We start from the raw sequence: 6,144 nt of genomic DNA on the forward strand, positions 1-6,144 counted from the left end.
AGCCGGTATTTTAACTGTAGATGCAAAAAGAGCTAGTGAAATCATAAACAGCAAAAGGTGTGCAATGCAAAACCACTGACAGTGCGTATTTTCATAGGAAACCTGACTCGACAAAAATAGTGAAATATCATTAATACTATTGCATGCTTTTTTTTTTAATATCTTTATCCCTTCTTACTTATAATCTCAAAGAAGTAATTAGATCCATCCTGGCTTCATACCACCAAGAGAGCGGGTTACATCAAAAAAAAGAAACAAAAAAAAAAAACAGTAGACTGAAAATACTTCACTTGACTGCATCTCCATCAATATATGACAAAACACCAGCCCATAAAAGCGAGCTAAACGATGCTAACCTCCAGTACAGAAAAGCAAAGACCAACCAAACGCATCGAAGAAGTCGGAATCGGAGCGCAAGCCAGCCTGAAGTTTTCCAACAATTTGGAAACTATTCATTGAAGTAAGTTTTTTAAAGACTTTTGTTGTGGGTTTCCAACATTTATTACCTGATGTTTTATCTTTCATTTTCTAAGAACTAAGAAAAGCAAAGACTAGCGAAACGCATCGAAGAAGTCCGATCAGGAGCGCAAGCAAAACTGAAGATTTGCAACAATGTGGAAACTATTCATTCAACTAAGCTTGGTCTTTTTAAATGCTACTTAAATTTTTTTCTTATATTTTTTCATTTAAGGCCTTTTGTTTGGGGTCTCCCAACGCTTGTTACCTGGTTAGCTCTATTCAGGTTATTATGGGTGACTAGTGGCGTTTGATCTTTCATTTTCTAAGAACTTTCACCTTGCAAATGAAAATTTAACTTGAAAAATTCAACCATCAAAATTTGGTTTGCCAAACCTGTCACCCTTGAACACAAATGGAAATAATGGTCATACCACGCATACGAAGGAAATGAAGCATTGATGAATTTCAATATAAATTGCTCAAGTGATAAGTTGGTGAGTACACAGGCAGCAATTTTGTCAATTTTGTTTACACACGTGGTATCTGAAACTTTTAAAACCGCATCTAGTTTAGATTGACACACACATTTCATAGATCATCGAAGCGAGTTTGCAAAATCCTGCGGATTACAGGGCATGCAATTTTTTATCAGCGAAGTGAGTTTATGTTGTAGTATAATTCATCAAGATAAGTAGTTAAAAGCAAATTTTTGTGTAACAGACTTTTACTGTGACGTTGTCCTGCCTTCTCGTGATCACTTTGCCATGCAGCCAAGATTGGACAAGCTTTGCACAATGCCTTCAAGTAGATCATATTGGAAGTTCTTCAGATGATATTCTGCGGTTCATTGGTCGCCATGGTTACATGATCGTCCCTCCGTCAAACCCTCCAACTCAATTCTATCGTAAAAGGCCCAGGGACAGAAGATCAACCTACACGAGACGATGCCCCTTTACGTTTAAAGTTAAAGACTTCATTGACACAATACCACGGTTTTTAAGCATCGCCACATGCAAAGGCTGCGACGATCGCTGCAAACCCATTTCATACACACTGCAGCTACTGAGAAGAAAGTGTAGAGACTATTGGCTATGGGAGGAGCAAGTAGTGCGAGTTGCTTATGTTCTTGAGCTGTAGACACATAAGGGATGGGAAAAAAGCGTCTTCATTTTCTTAATTAGCTTGGAGAAAATAGCTGCGATATTTCTTACAGTTAATTTGTCGTCTTGATATTTTGAGTCCTTCTGGCAAATCAGAGAATAGCTCTAAAATAATGAAAGGAAACTTCATAATAGCTGTGCTCAGGGTGAATGGACAACAACAAGACATAATGAACTAACACGGAAAAAAAGACAACTAAGGATGGAGAAAATTGATATGGACTGAAAATTTAGGCTGAATTGTTTACAATACAAATTGAATTGTAATATTTTTTTCTAAGAAAATGTGAAAACATGTGGAAAATTAGTTTACTTTTTTTTCCCTGTATTTGATTGTTTTTCACGAACTTCGTTGGTGATTAGTACCATTACGTTAATATTTTCCTGATACGAGCTCTCTTTCTTGTAATTTTTCACAATCCCTAAAGTTGTACCTAGTCCAGCGGAAACGTTTAGTAATTTTGAACACCATTTTATTCCTGTTTTTTTCCTTTCAATTGCCCTGCGTTTCACCACGTTCGCATCGGTGATTCGTTTTGTGAAGAATCGGCTAGATTCTCCTACATTGTGTTGATCTTGTCAATTTATAATAGCGAATCTACAACACTACTACTGCTCACGATGATCTCGCACTCTGTAATCCATGCTTCCTGTGGAAATGTTTGTTGAAGCTCGATTCAATCAATTTTGTGAAAGCTCACTATTCAACTATCGTATAATTTTGAGCTTTTGAGTCATATAAATATAAAAAACATATCACTAACATTAATTTGATATTTGTAGGCGACGGTTTATTTATTTATATCGTTGAGATAAACAACTATTGAAGATAATGTCGGAAGCCAGTTGGTTGTAGTTAAATACAAAGTATTCCATTGTCCACTTTAATGAGATACAAAGTATTCCATTGTTGACCTAAAAAAACCAGCAACAAACAATACATGAAAAAGAGGTTATAGGTGAAATTTTCTTTCTTCAACACCCACCATCAACATTGACTCTCTCCTCTTTTATTGTTAATTTGGGGGAAGCCAAGCTCAATCTGGCCTAAACTGTTGGTTCAGCCCTTTTAAAGGAGTAGGTAACTGAGCTGCCGATTCAACACATTACACTTCATGCACATGTGCGAGAAGCGAATCAGACGTTTATCATTTCTCCTAAATTTTTTATCATTCCAATCTTCACTATTTTAAAAATGAGTCCCTTCCAAATTTTCTTCTACTGTTCCCAATCGAAATCGGACTTAAATAAAGCAAAATATGAAATATGAAAATTGGAAGGAATAGGTCGGCAGATTTTGAATCAAGATGAATGAAAGAATTCTAAAGAAAATAGAGTTTAAAGATTGTTGGATAACAAGACAAACAGGAGATTTGAAGAAGGGTCGTATTTTGTAACTGTTTTCTCATTAAATCAAGGAAGTTGGAAGTAAACTTCCACAATAAGAATTCAAAGTGGTAGATGAAAGTAAAAGGTTTTCACAAGTACACGCTTAAAATGATGCACATCTTTTCTCACTGTAAATTCGGCCCAAGATATGGTCGATAAATGAACTATAAATGATAGAAAAATAAACGAGGAGTAGTTAGCAAGAAGGTTCCTACACAGAAATCAATACAGGCAGAGATAATTACATGATCATGGTGTCACTGACCAGATTTTCAGTTTCTCTGAAATAGTACCTAATTGAAACAAAGCTTACTAAACTGCGAATACAGTCGTCACGATAAACAAACATCTTTTCCATGCCACAAATCTTTGATCAGTAGCGATTTTGTACACAAACAAAACCGAAATGTCGGAAATGATGTGTCAAATAACAAACTTGTTAAAAAGCCAACGGTTAATCGTCCATCTTCCAGACAAAGGCGACTTCCAAAGTCTTTTGCGTCCACATCCAGTAGTTCCTGCATCTGTTAAATAACACCTGATCAGTGTACATCACGGGCTTACAGCGGGCATCACAATCATAACGGGTGGCTTTGCTAAGAAACTTCGGAACGGTCAACAACCGGTCACGTTGAATGGGCATCTATCGGAACTACGCTGCTTGATGGAGGAGTGGAGGTCTGTTCTGTTCCTTCCAAGATTCTTTGATAAAGCTGGTATATTCATTTGTTGAGGTGTCGGTGGATTCGATGGTGGCACGATGAGGTAACCATTCCGTGTAAGAGAATGAAGACCTCTCCAGGTTCTTAACTTTTGTTTTCTTTTAAAAAACATTACAGAACAAGTACTTGCTACAAGCATCCCCAAGGCAACCTGTAAATGAATAAATAAAAATCTGTATTCAAGCGCATCTTGTGATCTCTAGTAAAAGTAGTCCTGAAAAAGCCTACTGTTGGGAAAAGTAACAAACGTTTCGATAATCGGCTGCAAATTGAATTCATCTGCAAAGTCAAATTAAAAGTTCATAAATAGTGAGATTTTAAACTTCTTGTTTAAAACTATCATTGAATGACAGGAGGTGCCACATTCTCTTCTCACTGAGTTTTAGACAAGCGTAGCTAACGAGTGAACAAATGTTTCAATCAGCTTAAGCAGTTGTTGTACAAGGACAAAAGAGTGAAAGTATGAATATGTAATCTAACCTCAATGTAAATTATTTGGTTCGTAGAAAATTACTTGTCCAAAGTATTTTCTGAACTTACCATAAAAAGGGCTTTAAAGGACACATTAAAAGCCTGAGTGACTGCTCGTTGACGACTTCAAGTTCTCGGTGATCGATTCAGAGAAAGCTGTGGTCTACGACTGAATTTATTGTCCAAATTTTGGCTGGTATTGGTGGCCAAATGGCTTCGTATCCCTTCTATGATTTATACGATATTTTTAAACCCATATATTTGGCTGTAAGAATTCACTGGCTCAGCAAATTTGTAACTATAGAGACAGCTAACGGTTTCGAATCAAAACTACCGAAGCGATGATTAAGCAAGACAAGCACGCAATGTTTTTTTCTTTCCTAGTGAGTTAGTAGATTATTTCTTGTCAAAAATATTTCTTGTGGAAAGCAAAGGTAGAGAAACGAAAAACCTTTGGGAAACTCAATGCAAATGTTCCAAAATGGAAATATAAACAATTTTTAGAACTTCTAGTGTCATAACCCCTCAAAGCATAAGCCACTGAAAAAATTGAAACAGGAGTCATTAGGGGTTTCCCCGAGCTGGATACCGGACATCAGAATTGTACTGTACAAGAATTAGAAGACAATAAGTGCCACGCACAATGAAACTCAAGTGCCCAATAAAAGAGGAACAGAGTCAGCGATTAAGTTAAAAGGCTAATACAAAAGGTTCTTGATGTTGTGAGATGACATGGATTGCATGTGAAACGATCAAAACAATCAATGCACAAGGAAACAACCCACTCTTTTTGCGTATTGGTCCTCCTTGTTACCCCTCATCATATGATCAATATTCCTGCGGTTGGACGTACTTTGGAGTCTACTAAAACGTGAACTGAATATGTAACTAAGTGTTCGTCGCAATTTTTTTCTTGTCGGCTCCGACAAAAAAATTCCAACTTCAGCAACAAAACAAATAGGAACAAAAGCTGAATTGATTGTGCTTTTCAAGGCACGATGTTTCTAAACTTTTGATTGCTGTGGGTAATTATCCAAACAATCTAACCTCCCTATTTTCATTTCGTTCTCAGGGGGTTATTAGATTATTTCCTGTTCAAAATTTTCTTTGTCAAACCAAAAACAGGGAAAATAAAAACCTCCACGAGGCTCAGTGTGTATACTCTCAAACAGAAATTAAAAAACTATGTTCATAACTTCTGATCACTATGTGTCTGCTCTCAGTCAAAACCTGTGAGAATCCCTCAAAACATACTGAAATAATAATAATTAGCGCTTTACTCGAAGTGGATATCTGACATCAGAGCACTGCTGAAGAACTCAGAGACAAGAAGTGCCACGCACAATTTGACTCGATTACTCACCAAAAGGGAAACAGAGTTAGCAACTTAAGTTGAACTTAGAGGCCATTTGGAAACTTTCTTGATGCCGTGAGATGACATGGAACGTGATTCATTCAAAACAATCAATGTAAAAGGAATAATCCACGCGGAGTCAACGGCATTGACTGCACTGTTTTGTTGATTGAGCCTCCTGTCCCGTATGCCCAATTATAACGTCCGATATATTATCAACATTCCTGCGGTAAGACGTACATTTCAAGTGAACTGAAAACCAAAACGTGTACAGAATACGTAACTAGGTGGAAGGTGAGCTTCCTTTTTTCAGCTGGTCTAAATTGAGAAAAAAACGTCATTTCACCTTTTTGCTCTTTAGTTAGGCACCTCGCATTGAGACGGCAGAAAAAAAAAACCAAAAACGTCTCTGAGATCTAACTCACCAGCTCTAGTAAAGAATGATGCTAATTGCAGTCGACCATCGCTTGCTAAGCGCGAGTTAAAGAAAAATCTAATCAGTGTTTCTATAAAAATCGACGAAAGATCTCGATACCTTTATATGTCATGATTTATGTGCAGTGATTTTTGCAACTCTAGCAGAGTTTTA

The 6,144-nt window shown here is 36.9% G+C and overlaps 1 long non-coding RNA gene across 1 annotated transcript; it reads right to left on the reverse strand.

Moving 5' to 3' along the window:
• Positions 1 to 3,114: 3,114 nt before the first annotated feature.
• LOC149046665 (uncharacterized) lies at positions 3,115 to 5,691 on the reverse strand. The gene is made up of 2 exons (XR_016185853.1): positions 5,565 to 5,691; positions 3,115 to 3,881 (listed from the first exon to the last, which is right to left on the reverse strand). It is a non-coding gene; the product is annotated as an uncharacterized LOC149046665 (long non-coding RNA).
• Between the last annotated feature and the right edge of the window lie 453 nt (positions 5,692 to 6,144).

Source organism: Pocillopora damicornis, chromosome 4, assembly GCF_964200805.1.
Source record: "Pocillopora damicornis chromosome 4, jaPocDami1.2, whole genome shotgun sequence".
Classification (NCBI taxonomy): domain Eukaryota; kingdom Metazoa; phylum Cnidaria; class Anthozoa; order Scleractinia; family Pocilloporidae; genus Pocillopora; species Pocillopora damicornis.